The sequence below is a fragment of the Mixophyes fleayi genome, chromosome 9 (genome assembly GCF_038048845.1).
Source record: "Mixophyes fleayi isolate aMixFle1 chromosome 9, aMixFle1.hap1, whole genome shotgun sequence".
NCBI lineage: Eukaryota > Metazoa > Chordata > Amphibia > Anura > Limnodynastidae > Mixophyes > Mixophyes fleayi.
In genome coordinates this window covers 118,459,871-118,479,439 of record NC_134410.1, presented here as the reverse complement: position 1 = coordinate 118,479,439, position 19,569 = coordinate 118,459,871, and the positions used below count along the sequence as shown (strand labels likewise).

The 19,569-nt window shown below is 51.7% G+C and overlaps 1 pseudogene; it reads right to left on the bottom strand.

The window, feature by feature from the left end:
- Positions 1-2,160: 2,160 nt before the first annotated feature.
- Positions 2,161-19,569, bottom strand: part of LOC142101095 (nuclear pore complex protein Nup214-like) — a 26,722-nt pseudogene continuing 9,313 nt past the window's right edge.

Here is a 19,569-nt window from a genome sequence, read left to right as displayed (position 1 = left end):
ATGTAAACTGCTGTCCATTAAAATACATTAGTGACAAATAGTATGTGGTCAATGTGCATTGCTGTATAAAACTAAAAATGATTGTCAGGGATTATAGAATGTTACGGCAGTGTGTTACAAATAATCTTACAGACTGACCGCAATTAAATGTCTGTTGGCCAGAAGTTACTCTGTCTGTTGCAGATTGTAGATGTCACTCACTGCATGTAAAACACATGACACATTGTTCTCACGCTGGATCTACAGAAAACCGAAAATTTCACATACCAGGGGCGAAACTAGAAATATTGCCTCAATTTTAAACAAATTAATGTAAATGTAAAAATATTAATTCCCTGCTGCCCCCTTTGTTTAACCCCTATGGCACAGTCACAACATATCTGCAAACTAATAATAATTCCCATATTGTAAATTGTATTGTAAAGTGCTGTGAGATTTGCAGCTTTCCATTGATACAAAACACTAGGATACAATACCACATCGAACTGAAATTATGTATCAAACAAGAAATGCACTATATAGTTATACCCCAGCATTCAGGTGGTTGTAATGGGCAGAGTACAGAGGGAGTACCACCACCAATGTAAGGGGTATTAGTTCACATAGTATAATTTAGTGAATCCAACATTTGCATCAACCAAATCCTATTATATAGAAAAAAACTCAGCACACAAAAAAGCTATGATATATTGCATCAAGGCAGCAGGTAATAGCAGCCAACAGCACAATTTCTTGCAGAGAATATTTGGGTATTATCAACAGGATTGTGACTATTACACGTTACGTTATTATATTTAGTTTTATACCCTCAGGCATTACACAATGTGCACTTGTCTGCTAGAAGCTGCCTCTTGCTGACGGGAGTAAAACCAGGAACATTTTAGGAGCAACTTTTATTTTTTAATTTAACATTTCTGATAAAAGAGAGACTTTCAGTGTTTTCCTTTAGGGCACAGTTCTCACGATCTACCAATATCACCCAACGCGCGAGCAGGTTCACTTGTAAAAACAAGATTACAACAGGCATTTGCTTGGAGATTAGAAAACCATTCCCGCCCACACAACAGTCAGCCATTATTAACATTATCCAGCCATTAAGCTCAGTAACGGCTGATAGAAACCCAACGAGGAAGCAAGTGGCACGCAGACAGGCTTCAGGCCTTCAGAACAGGGCCATGTAATTACAGCCCTGCAAAGGTTTGTGTACAGTCACAATGCCACGTGCCTTCAGTTTTAGAGATTTCATTTGTTGTGGAGGGCATGAAGCAAATATGATACAGGGACAAACTTTAAAAATTAGACTTTGATCCATATAAAATGTTATTTACATTTTTTTTAAAGGACATTGAATTGCAGCATGTATATTAAAAAAGTGACACTAAACTCACAATACGAATGTATAAAGTACTGATTAATATATGAAATAATAATTGGGTATTTTAGCACTGACTTAAAGGGTGACTCTCTATCCATGTAAAATAAAAGTAGCTTTAAGACCACTACAGTGACAATGAAGAAAGGAGTCTTAAAAACAAAACTGGGAGTTGCTGAATTTGACATATTATGCAGATCAATCCTTAAAAACAAATTCACAAAAGCTAATCGCACCTTTTGAAAACATGTGTTTTATATAGCTATTATTGTTTACTAAAACAATGGTGCTATGTGCAATGTACCAAGTACTTTGTCATGTGTCCAGCAGGAGGCGCAGTTTCATTGCATTCTATAGCTAATATAATTTACTTAGTCCAGTATTCAGAATGACATCTCCCACGTACAACAAAACATAGATAAATAAGGTTTAAGTCACAGAATCTTATGTTCATCTGTATTTATGCAAAAATAAAGTCTAACTAAACCCTTTTTTTTTAGTATGGCACATTATCCCTTTAAACGTGCCCTTTCACTGCATTTAGACGTTGGTTATTACCTTTCTGGTGGCTAATACAACGGGAGCATTTAACAGGAACCCAAGAAAGAAACGTACAACACAAAGTGAGAACAATCTGAAAACAAGAGACAGTTTATTGAGGAGCGTGGGAAACACTCTGTTAAAAAATATATGTTGTGTCTGTTGAGATGTCGGACAGCAGATAACAGGCTGACGTTTGGTACACGGTGTAGGTGTTGTTGTGGCTTCGGAGGTGTAGACCGGTGGTGAAGTTACAAGAAGCAAATACAGAAAGCAGCGGATATGAGTCATCTTCCTCTGCTCAGCCCCTCCAGCCACCCCCGAATCCTGACATAGACCTGTGGGAGAGTAAAGCCCAGCATTAGGGGAAACAGACACGATGGCCAGTGACAGGGGTTGGTGGGAGAGCTTCTATACAACCGTGACCCCCAGAAACCTAAATTTACACTAGATATAACACAGCAAAATAAAATGCCTTGTCACACTGATAATTGTTCTTGAGATCTGCTATCAAAACTGCAAAAACTGTCACAAAGTAATAACACACAGGTGCAGCTTCCACTTCCATCTAACGCGATGAGCTCCATGTGTCAATCCAAATCAGCGGCCAAGTCTAACGCTGTATATATCAAAAGACAAACATACACATTCTCTACAGATCTAATAGCCCAGCTTTGATACAGTTCATAGCCTTATAATGCCATATTTTCAAACACCGTGCAAGGAAAACGTGACATTTTTCGATAGTTACCTAATTTTACAATAAAGCCACTTTTGCACATTAATATATCTGTACATCCAAGTCTGTGATCTAATATAATATAATATGCCAGAAAAAAAAACCCAGGTGGATTTAGATTTAGTTTAGTTTCGCTCTAGCAAAGGTCTGAGCTATCCTGGAGAGAACGCTGGCACTGTGATATGGCTACTGGGAAGGGGGGGTTCTTTATATTGAATCATCCTGGGACAGTTCTGTATTTTGCATTTTATCATTTCAAGAGAGGGTGAAAACTTTGAAACAATGTATTTTTGGTATCAGGGAGTCTGCATGGTGATGAACGATCCAAATGCTGGTGTATAAACCACTGCTGGTAACAGTCAGAGTTAAAGTTGTTGCAGCCATTGCTTAAGTCAAATGAGGAGCAACGTGAACGCTGTATGTGGGCCCTCCAGTTGTCAAAGGGGCTACACGGGGGAAGTAGGGAGAGCGCAGTGCCCTCCCTCTTCCTCCGGGTATGCCACGTGACCTCCCTGCACTGTGCAGAGATCACCTGCCCCTGCTCTGATTAGATTGGGAGCTGCCAGCTAGGGGGAGCTGCAGGTGAAGGCTCAGCGGGCCGTTGGCAGCCTCAGGGCATTCGGTTGCCCACTGCTGGTTTGGGTGGAGGAAGCCAAGTGCTAGGTTACATAGTGTAAGTGTAAAGTGTGTTATTTATGGGAAATAAGTTGTTACTCTGACTTTACAAAATCAGGCCAACATCTAGATAAAATGTACTAAAAAATATTTCTGCAATCCACACTTTGTCTGTGTTGCATATATACATATAGCAAAGAAAATTAAAGTTTGTCAGGCGTGGTAACCTTGCTGTTTCACTCTCCATAGATCACCCGGCTTAAACCAAAAGCTAGGTCATGATAGCTTTACAGCCCTTCAGGGTACACATGTTTGGAATGGTGGTACAAATCATGTAGCTGTAGGTTAGTACTAACGTCACGGTAATTGTTACTTACGTAGGCAATATAAAAGAATAAGGAATACTTTGGGTGGTGTTTCACGGCTGAAAATCTCTTGGTCTTGAAGATAAAAATCTACTAAATAAAAAGTGGTGTCACTTAAAGCTGCAATCCCACAAACGTTTAATTCTCAAATCAGAAAGTTTTGTACCTTTATACCGTAAACCTAGGATGCCCTCCGATTGCTCAGCCTTCCCTCTCCAGAATCGACTTCTATGACTACACCTGCAAGGCGCACCCTCTCCACTGGAATGTGCTTACATTGCTGCACTCAAGCTCATTCCTGAGGAGAGGGTCACCTGATGTCTGGGCACCCACTCCATGTATATAGGGGCAGAGGAAAGAGGGGGGGGGGCAGTAGGGATTGTGCTGTGGACTAACAGGCTGACAAGAAGGGGGTTCTAAAATCCTCTCCGCTTATGTTTCTATAGTTGCCATGGTGACACCTGTCAAATGGTTTTAAAAACAAAAAAAACAACAATACCATGTGTCCTCTTACAGACAATCAGAGTGATATATGTTAAAAACATAAACCTCACTTTTCATGGGACTGCAGCTTTAAAACAGGATTTCCCAACTTCAGATGACTAAATTTGTATTTGTACAGCTACCACATTTACTAAAAGCATTTTTTTCTCGCTTGTTCCGTCTGTGATTTTCAGCCATGTATTTATGAAATCAGCCAGTGTCGTTTATGGTCATCGGAAAAAGAACAGGCAGAGTTGATTATATTTGTTGCACCTGGGTACAACTCGGAGCTGCTCTGGGGAGTCTACATTATATTAGGTATAGCTGGAGTGCGTCATATCCAAATGGCACAAAAATAAACAGCTCCGTTTCAAACAATGCTTCTGTATAATCCACAGAAAAAGCTCATTCATTTAGTAAATGTTGTAGGACGGAATGAAAAAAAACAAGTAATACAAATTGTCTGAAGGTGGAAACCCCCTTTTTTTTTTAAGATAATTCAAGACTTCCTCAAGGAAATCTCCTCCAATTTGTCAAAACATCTACTCCTGAGGCAAGATCTTTATCATTCAAGGAAAGACAAGAGAATACAGTTTACCCTCTGCTATTATATCAAAGTGTTTTTTTTTTTTAAACTTAGCTCCACTTTTAAGCACAGGGTTAAGACTTCCGCTCTTACACACAATGTCTGCATAGTACAGGAAGGGACAAGGGAAAAAAAAAAATCAAACATCCTCATTAGATTTCGCTCTCAGCTTTTGCCCTATGCTATATACGTTGCATCATTTCAGCACAGTGTGACATGGCCAGGAATACGTACGGATTTGCAACCCCAAACTGGAAACCTACAAAACAAAGAACAACGCAGGGTTAATGTCAGACTATGACGAGGTCCCGGATGTTTCAAATCACGATGGGTAACGTACCTCCGCTGCTTGCTGGTGCTGCTCCACCACCGCCGGACCCAAAGCCGGGGAATCCGCTACTCTGCTGCCCGCCAAAACCAACTCCCTGTTGGGACCCGCTACTCTGCTGCCCGCCAAAACCAACTCCCTGTTGGGACAGAGCACCGAAGGACGGGGCGCTCTGGTTGGCCATGTTACCAAACGTGGTGGCGCTGCCACCGCTGCTTCCAAACCTGCATTTGGAGGGATGTTATTGGGACAATCATAAAAGGAAGAAACAAACAATGGAGACAAACCAGAAAATTAATAATCAATGAGCACTACAATCGCTACACAGCAAGTTCTCTCTGAATCAGCAACACCACTGTGGATTAGAAAAGATGAACTGACACAAACCCACCCACCAAGCATATAAGATAGCTCAAGACGGCTTCAGAGCGGAAGAGCAGTATGCATAGGTTCTCTCCCTAGCGGACTTCATCCATGGAGGAACAAGGTGAACTAATAAAAAGGAATCAAGCCATTAGCAGAAACCTCGTTATTTTTTGTATGCCCTCTCCCAGGAGAATGGGGCACAGACACAGAGGGATCATCTTTTTTTTCCTCAAATACATAGCACACAATGTCAGTGCTCCCCAAATCCAGTCCCCAGGGAGCCCTAACTTCCATATCTCCTTGCTGGAGCACAGGTGCTCTCGTTACTGACCGATACAATGTAACAGATCCACAGGTGGTATAATTAGGTTACCTGGGAAACCTGCCCTGCGAGAACTCCCTGAGGACTGGATTTGGGAACCCTGCACTATGCAGTAAATAAAATGTCCTCTTTAACCTGGTGATCGTTTGTTCTCTGAAGTCTGTAACACTGAAATATTTAAACATCTTGCAAAAGCCATGTGTAGCATCAAAACCATCATGTACAACAAATACCTAAATGCAACAAGTTTCATTATTAAATAAAGACAAAGGGAATCAAATGTTGACAGTAAATTACACAAATTCTATATATAGGTGTGTGTTTTATTACGTATAAACAATGTGCCATAGGATGAAATCGCCTGTCCTTACCCAAATCCTCCTGTGTTAGCTGCAGCTGTACCCTCGCCGAACACTTTGCCTTCGGTCGAGCCCAGAGGGCTTGCAAAGCTTGGGGCTGAACCGAATGCTGGCACCCCTCCGAAACCAGGGGATCCCCCGAAAGTGGGAGGGCTGCCAAACATCGGAGCAGCGCCGAACCCACCTGAGCAAAACAGAGGCAAACAAAATAAAAGAGGAGGAGGGAAGAGGGGAAGACACAAAGGAACATACATCACATGCAATGGCAATAGCAGACCGGGGAGGGGGGGGGGATCAGACAAGACACGGAGCCCGTGTCCGGTGGTAGTGTACACTGGATGTACTACCATTATAATGGGGCACAGTATAATGCAACACTTTAATGTGTATACATCACCTACAGGCAGTGGAGGCGCCCACTGTGGGCTCACTAAGACCTAATGACATTACGGAGGCATGCAGTCACACATATACAGTGTATCAACTCACTATGATCATCTACTCAGCCTACAGAACGGCCGCCTCCACTGTGTGTAGCTGGGTACACTTTAAAGACACACAAAACACCTTGAAATGGAAAAATAACCATATCCATGTAAAACACGTCTACAACTTTACAGCATTCTCTGCATGTCCCGTCCATGACATGTGCCATTTAAGGCTTGTTTCTTGGAATGTGTAGGTAAATATTGGAGGTTAACCTAAAATTTACTGCAATTCCAACAGAAAAAGTGAAACAAAATTAATTAAAAAACAAAACCAAACCTGTTTTAATGAATTTTTCAATAAAAGGTGTAAAGGATACAACAAAGATCAAATCAGATAGAAAATAATTTTAAATGATATATTCAGACTACCAATGATTGTAACATTCACTGGTAATACAATGGCAGCATTTGATTATCGATCTGCCATGACGATTTCTCTAAAACTGGGCAGCGCTGTGCTTTCTACGAGACGAGAAGATCGTCTAGTCATTTTCTTTACAGAAAGCAGCATACCCTGAAGCTGCTAGATAACTCAAATGCCCATGTCACATGCAGTATGCTCTGATGATAAAAGTCAGACTTTGCTTTACAAGTTTAATATTTTCAGTGGCAACAACTAGGGACTTCCCTAGGAAAATGGATAGATGAGAACCCTGTGCTAATGGAATAGCAAAGAAAAGTTCCCAAAGTCTGTGATACTCTAAGAACGGGTCATGCATGTAAGTAGGAGATGGAGAAACTGTCATTTGTCTTCCCATTGCATTGAACTATCCTGGGCCACACAGCCAATGCCCTGCAAGCTGGCAGTTTAATGATGTCACAGGATGTTTCCCAGTACATGGCCTGTCAACATCACCATTAATACTCATGAATATTCATAACTCTCCAGACGAACTTCTTGTACATATGTAATGGTAAAGTCAATGTAATATACGCTTAGTTATGTGTTGTCTGTACAGATATTGGTTTAATGTACAGTGCTGTATATATAACAAGTCAGCTTTAAATCACAAGCTATATCACTGGTTTAAAGTGAACACAGACATTCAGGGACATCAGTGATACATAGGGCTGCTTACATATTTACATGAAGACAATGGATACATGGATATGTATTCAATTCATTCTCAGGTACTTGTGCCTTGATACAAGGACAAAATCACAGATAGTCAACGAATTGCTACAAAATCAGTCAAATGTGCCACAGGAGACATTATAAAGCAGGCAGCATTGGTGCAAACTCCGGAGTGCTGGGGATTTGTGCTTTTAGCAGGCAGAAGACAGATCAGCATAACTTTTCTTTTTGGCCAGTAATAGTCTATAATAATAGATTTTAAATATTAGCCCAGGCTGGCGTTAAAAAAGGATGGCGGGACACAAGCTATTAATGGACTGCAGCTACTAGCAGACAAGGGCTATCCCAGCACAGGTAATGTACATTGTGGCTGATGTGACCTTGAACTAGATCATGGTTAAGTTACAAAACGCGTTTCTCTCCATCTTTCTGAAACAAAAGCAAGGTAGGGCCATTGTGCAGGTAGAAGTACCACCAGCCAGGAATGTGTAACTGATACAGCTAGTCATCCCCGCATAAGAGAAAGGATAATGATGTACAAAAAAGAAAAGTCTGCCTTTAAATATTTATTGCATTGAACGAGACATTTGGTAACCAGGCGTAGTGTTAGGACATTGGCTATTATTAATGCAGGGAAACCCCAGCTGGGTGAAAACAGAACAGATGATTGAGGAAGCTATGCATGGAGCAGGACATGAATACAAGAATGACAGCAATTAATATCCCTGTATGGGTCATTCCACATCAAATCAACACAATTTTAGAAAAAATTCTACCTTACATTCTCTAGTTTCAATTAAATTTGCTATAATAAATGCTGCCATGGGTATAAAGAAAACCCCCAAAATGTTGGGGATTTATTAACTGTATGAACAATTTTTGAGGTGTTCTTGAAAAATTAAAAAATATGGCTTTTTGAGAAAATCAAAATGTTGCTTTTGAAAATGTTACAATTTTAATTTTGATTGAAACATGATGCTCTGTTTTATCTCATATGAAAGCCCATGAAGAGAGGTTTAAAGTGACACCTTGCCCAACTCTCTAGCTCATTCAGGTGAGCTACAAATGCAATAAAAAAAAAACTTTAAATACAAGTTTTTGGAGAAAAAAATGCTTCTTTAAAATGCATATAACCTCAAAAAACCAGTGCATATATCAGCCTAAGATTTGGGGGTTTTCTTTACACCCATGACAGCATTTATTATACCAAATGTCATTACAATCTGAAACTGCCAGTTTGAAATCCTGTGCTGATTTGATGTGGAATGACCCGTATGGAAAGCAAGGGCTGGAGCCAGGATGCCACAGCATGGGAAATAGGGAGAAACCAATGACTTCTTTCCATTGCCCAACAGTAATGCATCATGGAAATTTAAAGCAATTGTCCATGATCTGTGGCACCATACACCTTTCAGCTTGTTACAGTACAAGGAGCAACATGGAGGCTCTATAGTCACCTTCAACCAATTGAAAGGAATACTGACCCGTGGTCTCACGCTGGCTAGGCCCTGGAAACCCCCCCCCCCATCATTGTCTTAAGATAGCATGTGTACAACTTTGTAGTGTGCACATTTCCCTTGTGCAGACATCAGATCTAATCTTTGATCTCTGTTGAAATGCCACAATCTCTACACACTGAAAGGGTCCAGATATGGCCAGTGTTCAAAAGAAATGTAAAAATGTAAAGGCCACGCGTTTCGCCATGAATGATTGCTACAATGGTATCCGGTTGCAGTTAACTTTCAACACAACACTACGGACAAGCTGCATTCAAATCTGTAAAATCTTTTTCTCTTGTAAAGCACATGGATTGCAGGTTCTAAAGTTCCGCAGACAACAGCAGCTGTACAGAGTTCAAGATCTCATAACTCCAGGTAGGTCAATAAATAGTCCAGCCAGATCCTGGCATATGAATCACCCACTGATTCTGCCATCTCTTCAAATAAATAAATATAATAAATATTAAGACCATGGACTACGGCACAGCTACTGAGGAGCAAGTTTTAGAACTCCTTGTGTTTTTAAGTGTCTTCTACTGATACAATGACCGAGGGGAGTGGACATATTTGGTTTGAGCAGGGGGAAGACCCAGCTGTCACCACGGCATATACAATACCTGTCTTGTTGGGGCTGGAGAAGCCGAATCCCTGGGTGGATACGCTACCACCTCCTGCACTGAACGTGCCTGTAGATTTCTGCTCCCCAAATGTGGAGCTACCAAAGCCAAAAGCCTTGGCTCCGCTGTTGCCAAACAGACTGGTGGCAGCTGTGAAAGGGAGAAGAAAATTGAGGAAATATACTTCACCCGCGTGCTGCTTATTGGGCAGTAAATCGCATATACCAGTGGTTTCCAAACTTTCTCAGTTCGAGGCACCCTTAAGGTCATCATAATTTTTCCAAGGCACCCCTAAGCCAAAATAATTACCGGGTAGTCCCGTTTTTAAGTAGTTGGGTCAAAATGACGTAAGATGTATTTAGGCCCCTTCAGCGTCTCTCTCTCTCTCTGCCCCCCTCCTTCAGCGTCTCTCTCTCGCTCACACTCTGCCCCCCTCCTTCAGCGTCTCTCTCTCAAACTCTGCCCCCCTCCTTCAGCGTCTCTCTCTCGCTCACACTCTGCCCCCCTCCTTCAGCGTCTCTCTCTCGCTCACACTCTGCCCCCCTCCTTCAGCGTCTCTCTCTCGCTCACACTCTGCCCCCCTCCTTCAGCGTCTCTCTCTCTCACACTGCCCCCCTCCTTCAGCGTCTCTCTCTCTCACTCTGCCCCCCTCCTTCAGCGTCTCTCTCTCTCAAACTCTGCCCCCCTCCTTCAGCGTCTCTCTCTCTCTCAAACTCTGCCCCCCTCCTTCAGCGTCTCTCTCTCTCAATCTCTGCCCCCCTCCTTCAGCGTCTCTCTCTGCCCCCCTCCTTCAGCGTCTCTCTCTGCCCCCCTCCTTCAGCGTCACACTCTGCCCCCCTCCTTCAGCGTCACACTCTGCCCCCCTCCTTCAGCGTCACACTCTGCCCCCCTCCTTCAGCGTCACACTCTGCCCCCCTCCTTCAGCGTCACACTCTGCCCCCCTCCTTCAGCGTCACACTCTGCCCCCCTCCTTCAGCGTCACACTCTGCCCCCCTCCTTCAGCGTCACACTCTGCCCCCCTCCTTCAGCGTCACACTCTGCCCCCCTCCTTCAGCGTCACACTCTGCCCCCCTCCTTCAGCGTCACACTCTGCCCCCCTCCTTCAGCGTCTCTCTCTCTCACACTCTGCCCCCCTCCTTCAGCGTCTCTCTCTCTCACACTCTGCCCCCCTCCTTCAGCGTCTCTCTCTCTCACACTCTGCCCCCCTCCTTCAGCGTCTCTCTCTCTCACACTCTGCCCCCCTCCTTCAGCGTCTCTCTCTCACACTCTGCCCCCCTCCTTCAGCGTCTCTCTCTCTCACACTCTGCCCCCCTCCTTCAGCGTCTCTCTCTCTCACACTCTGCCCCCCTCCTTCAGCGTCTCTCTCTCTCACACTCTGCCCCCCTCCTTCAGCGTCTCTCTCTCTCACACTCTGCCCCCCTCCTTCAGAGTCTCTCTCTCTCACACTCTGCCCCCCTCCTTCAGAGTCTCTCTCTGCCCCCCTCCTTCAGAGTCTCTCTCTGCCCCCCTCCTTCAGAGTCTCTCTCTGCCCCCCTCCTTCAGAGTCTCTCTCTGCCCCCCTCCTTCAGAGTCTCTCTCTGCCCCCCTCCTTCAGCGTCACACTCTGCCCCCCTCCTTCAGCGTCACACTCTGCCCCCCTCCTTCAGCGTCACACTCTGCCCCCCTCCTTCAGCGTCACACTCTGCCCCCCTCCTTCAGCGTCACACTCTGCCCCCCTCCTTCAGCGTCACACTCTGCCCCCCTCCTTCAGCGTCACACTCTGCCCCCCTCCTTCAGCGTCACACTCTGCCCCCCTCCTTCAGCGTCACACTCTGCCCCCCTCCTTCAGCGTCACACTCTGCCCCCCTCCTTCAGCGTCTCTCTCTCTCACACTCTGCCCCCCTCCTTCAGCGTCTCTCTCTCACACTCTGCCCCCCTCCTTCAGCGTCTCTCTCTCACACTCTGCCCCCCTCCTTCAGCGTCTCTCTCTCTCACACTCTGCCCCCCTCCTTCAGCGTCTCTCTCTCTCACACTCTGCCCCCCTCCTTCAGCGTCTCTCTCTCTCACACTCTGCCCCCCTCCTTCAGCGTCTCTCTCTCTCACACTCTGCCCCCCTCCTTCAGAGTCTCTCTCTGCCCCCCTCCTTCAGAGTCTCTCTCTGCCCCCCTCCTTCAGAGTCTCTCTCTGCCCCCCTCCTTCAGCGTCTCTCTCTCTCTGCCCCCCTCCTTCAGTCTCTGTCTCTCTCTCTCTCTGCCCCCCTCCTTAAGCGTCTCTGTCTCTCTCTCTCTCTGCCCCCCTCCTTCAGCGTCTCTCTCTCTGCCCCCCTCCTTCAGCGTCTCTCTCTCTCTCACACTCTGCCCCCCTCCTTCAGCGTCTCTCTCTCTCTGCCCCCCTCCTTCAGCGTCTCTCTCTCTGCCCCCCTCCTTCAGCGTCTCTCTCTCTGCCCCCCTCCTTCAGCGTCTCTCTCTCTCTGCCCCCCTCCTTCAGCGTCTCTCTCTCTGCCCCCCTCCTTCAGCGTCTCTCTCTCTCTGCCCCCCTCCTTCAGAGTCTCTCTCTGCCCCCCTCCTTCAGAGTCTCTCTCTGCCCCCCTCCTTCAGAGTCTCTCTCTGCCCCCCTCCTTCAGCGTCTCTCTCTCTCTGCCCCCCTCCTTCAGTCTCTGTCTCTCTCTCTCTCTCTCTGCCCCCCTCCTTCAGCGTCTCTCTCTCTCTCTGCCCCCCTCCTTCAGCGTCTCTCTCTCTCTCTGCCCCCCTCCTTCAGCGTCTCTCTCTCTCTCTGCCCCCCTCCTTCAGCGTCTCTCTCTCTCTCTGCCCCCCTCCTTCAGCGTCTCTCTCTCTGCCCCCCTCCTTCAGCGTCTCTCTCTCTCTGCCCCCCTCCTTCAGCGTCTCTCTCTCTCTGCCCCCCTCCTTCAGCGTCTCTCTCTCTCTGCCCCCCTCCTTCAGCGTCTCTCTCTCTCTGCCCCCCTCCTTCAGCGTCTCTCTCTCTCTGCCCCCCTCCTTCAGCGTCTCTCTCTCTGCCACCCTCCTTCAGCGTCTCTCTCTCTGCCCCCCTCCTTCAGAGTCTCTCTCTGCCCCCCTCCTTCAGAGTCTCTCTCTGCCCCCCTCCTTCAGAGTCTCTCTCTGCCCCCCTCCTTCAGAGTCTCTCTCTGCCCCCCTCCTTCAGCGTCTCACTCTGCCCCCCTCCTTCAGCGTCACACTCTGCCCCCCTCCTTCAGCGTCACACTCTGCCCCCCTCCTTCAGCGTCACACTCTGCCCCCCTCCTTCAGCGTCACACTCTGCCCCCCTCCTTCAGCGTCACACTCTGCCCCCCTCCTTCAGCGTCACACTCTGCCCCCCTCCTTCAGCGTCACACTCTGCCCCCCTCCTTCAGCGTCTCTCTCTCTCACACTCTGCCCCCCTCCTTCAGCGTCTCTCTCTCTCACACTCTGCCCCCCTCCTTCAGCGTCTCTCTCTCACACTCTGCCCCCCTCCTTCAGCGTCTCTCTCTCACACTCTGCCCCCCTCCTTCAGCGTCTCTCTCTCTCACACTCTGCCCCCCTCCTTCAGCGTCTCTCTCTCTCACACTCTGCCCCCCTCCTTCAGCGTCTCTCTCTCTCACACTCTGCCCCCCTCCTTCAGCGTCTCTCTCTCTCACACTCTGCCCCCCTCCTTCAGAGTCTCTCTCTGCCCCCCTCCTTCAGAGTCTCTCTCTGCCCCCCTCCTTCAGAGTCACTCTCTGCCCCCCTCCTTCAGCGTCTCTCTCTCTCTGCCCCCCTCCTTCAGTCTGTCTCTCTCTCTCTCTGCCCCCCTCCTTCAGTCTCTGTCTCTCTCTCTCTCTGCCCCCCTCCTTAAGCGTCTCTGTCTCTCTCTCTCTCTGCCCCCCTCCTTCAGCGTCTCTCTCTCTCTCTGCCCCCCTCCTTCAGCGTCTCTCTCTCTCTCACACTCTGCCCCCCTCCTTCAGCGTCTCTCTCTCTGCCCCCCTCCTTCAGCGTCTCTCTCTCTCTGCCCCCCTCCTTCAGTCTCTGTCTCTCTCTCTCTCTCTCTGCCCCCCTCCTTCAGCGTCTCTCTCTCTCTCTGCCCCCCTCCTTCAGCGTCTCTCTCTCTCTCTGCCCCCCTCCTTCAGCGTCTCTCTCTCTCTCTGCCCCCCTCCTTCAGCGTCTCTCTCTCTCTCTGCCCCCCTCCTTCAGCGTCTCTCTCTCTCTCTGCCCCCCTCCTTCAGCGTCTCTCTCTCTCTCTGCCCCCCTCCTTCAGCGTCTCTCTCTCTCTGCCCCCCTCCTTCAGCGTCTCTCTCTCTCTGCCCCCCTCCTTCAGCGTCTCTCTCTCTCTGCCCCCCTCCTTCAGCGTCTCTCTCTCTCTGCCCCCCTCCTTCAGCGTCTCTCTCTCTCTGCCCCCCTCCTTCAGCGTCTCTCTCTCTGCCCCCCTCCTTCAGCGTCTCTCTCTCTGCCCCCCTCCTTCAGCGTCTCTCTCTCTGCCCCCCTCCTTCAGCGTCTCTCTGCCCCCCTCCTTCAGCGTCTCTCTCTGCCCCCCTCCTTCAGCGTCTCTCTCTGCCCCCCTCCTTCAGCGTCTCTCTCTGCCCCCCTCCTTCAGAGTCTCTCTCTGCCCCCCTCCTTCAGCGTCTCTCTGCCCCCCTCCTTCAGCGTCTCTCTGCCCCCCTCCTTCAGCGTCTCTCTCTGCCCCCCTCCTTCAGCGTCTCTCTCTCTCTCTGCCCCCCTCCTTCAGCGTCTCTCTCTCTCTCTCTGCCCCCCTCCTTCAGCGTCTCTCTCTCTCTCTCTGCAACCCTCCTTCAGCGTCTCTCTCTCTCTCTGCCCCCCTCCTTCAGCGTCTCTCTCTCTCTGCCCCCCTCCTTCAGCGTCTCTCTCTCTCTCTCTGCCCCCCTCCTTCAGCGTCTCTCTCTGCCACCCTCCTTCAGCGTCTCTCTCTCTCTGCCACCCTCCTTCAGCGTCTCTCTCTCTGCCCCCCTCCTTCAGCGTCTCTCTCTCTGCCCCCCTCCTTCAGCGTCTCTCTCTCTCTGCCCCCCTCCTTCAGCGTCTCTCTCTCTCTGCCCCCCTCCTTCAGCGTCTCTCTCTGCCCCCCTCCTTCAGCGTCTCTCTCTGCCCCCCTCCTTCAGCGTCTCTCTCTCTCTCTGCCCCCCTCCTTCAGCGTCTCTCTCTCTCTCTCTGCCCCCCTCCTTCAGCGTCTCTCTCTCTCTGCCCCCCTCCTTCAGCGTCTCTCTCTCTGCCCCCCTCCTTCAGCGTCTCTCTCTCTGCCCCCCTCCTTCAGCGTCTCTCTCTCTGCCACCCTCCTTCAGCGTCTCTCTCTGCCCCCCTCCTTCAGCGTCTCTCTCTCTCTCTGCCCCCCTCCTTCAGCGTCTCTCTCTCTCTGCCCCCCTCCTTCAGCGTCTCTCTCTCTCTGCCCCCCTCCTTCAGCGTCTCGCTCTGCCCCCCTCCTTCAGCGTCTCTCTCTGCCCCCCTCCTTCAGCGTCTCTCTCTGCCCCCCTCCTTCAGCGTCTCTCTCTGCCCCCCTCCTTCAGCGTCTCTCTCTGCCCCCCTCCTTCAGCGTCTCTCTCTGCCCCCCTCCTTCAGCGTCTCTCTCTCTCTCTGCCCCCCTCCTTCAGCGTCTCTCTCTCTCTGCCCCCCTCCTTCAGCGTCTCTCTCTCTCTGCCCCCCTCCTTCAGCGTCTCGCTCTGCCCCCCTCCTTCAGCGTCTCTCTCTGCCCCCCTCCTTCAGCGTCTCTCTCTGCCCCCCTCCTTCAGCGTCTCTCTCTGCCCCCCTCCTTCAGCGTCTCTCTCTGCCCCCCTCCTTCAGCGTCTCTCTCTGCCCCCCTCCTTCAGCGTCTCTCTCTCGCTCTGCCCCCCTCCTTCAGCGTCTCTCTCTGCCCCCCTCCTTCAGCGTCTCTCTCGCTCTGCCCCCCTCCTTCAGCGTCTCTCTCTCGCTCTGCCCCCCTCCTTCAGCGTCTCTCTCTCGCTCTGCCCCCCTCCTTCAGCGTCTCTCTCTGCCCCCCTCCTTCAGCGTCACACTCTGCCCCCCTCCTTCAGCGTCACACTCTGCCCCCCTCCTTCAGCGTCACACTCTGCCCCCCTCCTTCAGCGTCACACTCTGCCCCCCTCCTTCAGCGTCACACTCTGCCCCCCTCCTTCAGCGTCACACTCTGCCCCCCTCCTTCAGCGTCTCTCTCTCTCACACTCTGCCCCCCTCCTTCAGCGTCTCTCTCTCTCACACTCTGCCCCCCTCCTTCAGCGTCTCTCTCTCACACTCTGCCCCCCTCCTTCAGCGTCTCTCTCTCACACTCTGCCCCCCTCCTTCAGCGTCTCTCTCTCTCACACTCTGCCCCCCTCCTTCAGCGTCTCTCTCTCTCACACTCTGCCCCCCTCCTTCAGCGTCTCTCTCTCTCACACTCTGCCCCCCTCCTTCAGCGTCTCTCTCTCTCACACTCTGCCCCCCTCCTTCAGAGTCTCTCTCTGCCCCCCTCCTTCAGAGTCTCTCTCTGCCCCCCTCCTTCAGAGTCACTCTCTGCCCCCCTCCTTCAGCGTCTCTCTCTCTCTGCCCCCCTCCTTCAGTCTCTGTCTCTCTCTCTCTCTGCCCCCCTCCTTCAGTCTCTGTCTCTCTCTCTCTCTGCCCCCCTCCTTAAGCGTCTCTGTCTCTCTCTCTCTCTGCCCCCCTCCTTCAGCGTCTCTCTCTCTCTCTGCCCCCCTCCTTCAGCGTCTCTCTCTCTCTCACACTCTGCCCCCCTCCTTCAGCGTCTCTCTCTCTGCCCCCCTCCTTCAGCGTCTCTCTCTCTCTGCCCCCCTCCTTCAGTCTCTGTCTCTCTCTCTCTCTCTCTGCCCCCCTCCTTCAGCGTCTCTCTCTCTCTCTGCCCCCCTCCTTCAGCGTCTCTCTCTCTGCCCCCCTCCTTCAGCGTCTCTCTCTCTCTCTGCCCCCCTCCTTCAGCGTCTCTCTCTCTCTCTGCCCCCCTCCTTCAGCGTCTCTCTCTCTCTCTGCCCCCCTCCTTCAGCGTCTCTCTCTCTCTCTGCCCCCCTCCTTCAGCGTCTCTCTCTCTCTGCCCCCCTCCTTCAGCGTCTCTCTCTCTCTGCCCCCCTCCTTCAGCGTCTCTCTCTCTCTGCCCCCCTCCTTCAGCGTCTCTCTCTCTCTGCCCCCCTCCTTCAGCGTCTCTCTCTCTCTGCCCCCCTCCTTCAGCGTCTCTCTCTCTCTGCCCCCCTCCTTCAGCGTCTCTCTCTCTGCCCCCCTCCTTCAGCGTCTCTCTCTCTGCCCCCCTCCTTCAGCGTCTCTCTCTCTGCCCCCCTCCTTCAGCGTCTCTCTGCCCCCCTCCTTCAGCGTCTCTCTCTGCCCCCCCTCCTTCAGCGTCTCTCTCTGCCCCCCTCCTTCAGCGTCTCTCTCTGCCCCCCTCCTTCAGAGTCTCTCTCTGCCCCCCTCCTTCAGCGTCTCTCTGCCCCCCTCCTTCAGCGTCTCTCTGCCCCCCTCCTTCAGCGTCTCTCTCTGCCCCCCTCCTTCAGCGTCTCTCTCTCTCTCTGCCCCCCTCCTTCAGCGTCTCTCTCTCTCTCTCTGCCCCCCTCCTTCAGCGTCTCTCTCTCTCTCTCTGCAACCCTCCTTCAGCGTCTCTCTCTCTCTCTGCCCCCCTCCTTCAGCGTCTCTCTCTCTCTGCCCCCCTCCTTCAGCGTCTCTCTCTCTCTCTCTGCCCCCCTCCTTCAGCGTCTCTCTCTGCCACCCTCCTTCAGCGTCTCTCTCTCTCTGCCACCCTCCTTCAGCGTCTCTCTCTCTGCCCCCCTCCTTCAGCGTCTCTCTCTCTGCCCCCCTCCTTCAGCGTCTCTCTCTCTCTGCCCCCCTCCTTCAGCGTCTCTCTCTCTCTGCCCCCCTCCTTCAGCGTCTCTCTCTGCCCCCCTCCTTCAGCGTCTCTCTCTGCCCCCCTCCTTCAGCGTCTCTCTCTCTCTCTGCCCCCCTCCTTCAGCGTCTCTCTCTCTCTCTCTGCCCCCCTCCTTCAGCGTCTCTCTCTCTCTCTCTGCCCCCCTCCTTCAGCGTCTCTCTCTCTGCCCCCCTCCTTCAGCGTCTCTCTCTCTGCCCCCCTCCTTCAGCGTCTCTCTCTCTGCCACCCTCCTTCAGCGTCTCTCTCTGCCCCCCTCCTTCAGCGTCTCTCTCTCTCTCTGCCCCCCTCCTTCAGCGTCTCTCTCTCTCTGCCCCCCTCCTTCAGCGTCTCTCTCTCTCTGCCCCCCTCCTTCAGCGTCTCGCTCTGCCCCCCTCCTTCAGCGTCTCTCTCTGCCCCCCTCCTTCAGCGTCTCTCTCTGCCCCCCTCCTTCAGCGTCTCTCTCTGCCCCCCTCCTTCAGCGTCTCTCTCTGCCCCCCTCCTTCAGCGTCTCTCTCTGCCCCCCTCCTTCAGCGTCTCTCTCTCTCTCTGCCCCCCTCCTTCAGCGTCTCTCTCTCTCTGCCCCCCTCCTTCAGCGTCTCTCTCTGCCCCCCTCCTTCAGCGTCTCTCTCTGCCCCCCTCCTTCAGCGTCTCTCTCTGCCCCCTCCTTCAGCGTCTCTCTCTGCCCCCCTCCTTCAGCGTCTCTCTCTGCCCCCCTCCTTCAGCGTCTCTCTCTGCCCCCCTCCTTCAGCGTCTCTCTCTGCCCCCCTCCTTCAGCGTCTCTCTCGCTCTGCCCCCCTCCTTCAGCGTCTCTCTCTCGCTCTGCCCCCCTCCTTCAGCGTCTCTCTCTCGCTCTGCCCCCCTCCTTCAGCGTCTCTCTCTGCCCCCCTCCTTCAGCGTCTCTCTGCCCCCCTCCTTCAGCGTCTCTCTCTGCCCCCCTCCTTCAGCGTCTCTCTCTGCCCCCCTCCTTCAGCGTCTCTCTCTGCCCCCCTCCTTCAGCGTCTCTCTCTGCCCCCCTCCTTCAGCGTCTCTCTGCCCCCCTCCTTCAGCGTCTCTCTCTCTCTGCGCCCCCCTCCTTCAGCGTCTCTCTCTCTCTGCGCCCCCCTCCTTCAGCGTCTCTCTCTCTCTGCCCCCCCTCCTTCAGCGTCTCTCTCTCTCTCTGCCCCCCTCCTTCAGCGTCTCTATCTGCCCCCCTCCTTCAGCGTCTCTCTCTGCCCCCCTCCTTCAGCGTCTCTCTCTGCCCCCCTCCTTCAGCGTCTCTCTCTGCCCCCCTCCTTCAGCGTCTCTCTCTGCCCCCCTCCTTCAGCGTCTCTCTCTGCCCCCCTCCTTCAGCGTCTCTCTCTCTCTGCCCCCCTCCTTCAGCGTCTCTCTCTCTCTGCCCCCCTCCTTCAGCGTCTCTCTCTCTCTGCCCCCCTCCTTCAGCGTCTCTCTCTGCCCCCCTCCTTCAGCGTCTCTCTCTGCCCCCCTCCTTCAGCGTCTCTCTCTGCCCCCCTCCTTCAGCGTCTCTCTCTGCCCCCCTCCTTCAGCGTCTCTCTCTGCCCCCCTCCTTCAGCGTCTCTCTCGTGCCCCCCTCCTTCAGCGTCTCTCTCTCTCTGCCCCCCTCCTTCAGCGTCTCTCTCTCTGCCCCCCTCCTTCAGCGTCTCTCTCTCTCTGCCCCCCTCCTTCAGCGTCTCTCTCTGCCCCCCTCCTTCAGCGTCTCTCTCTGCCCCCCTCCTTCAGCGTCTCTCTCCTCTGCCCCCCCTCCTTCAGCGTCTCTCTCTCGCTCTGCCCCCCTCCTTCAGCGTCTCTCTCTCCTCTGCCCCCCTCCTTCAGCGTCTCTCTCTGCCCCCCTCCTTCAGCGTCTCTCTCTGCCCCCCTCCTTCAGCGTCTCTCTCTGCCCCCCTCCTTCAGCGTCTCTCTCTGCCCCCCTCCTTCAGCGTCTCTCTCTGCCCCCCTCCTTCAGCGTCTCTCTCTGCCCCCCTCCTTCAGCGTCTCTCTCTGCCCCCCTCCTTCAGCGTCTCTCTCTGCCCCCCTCCTTCAGCGTCTCTCTCTGCCCCCCCTCCTTCAGA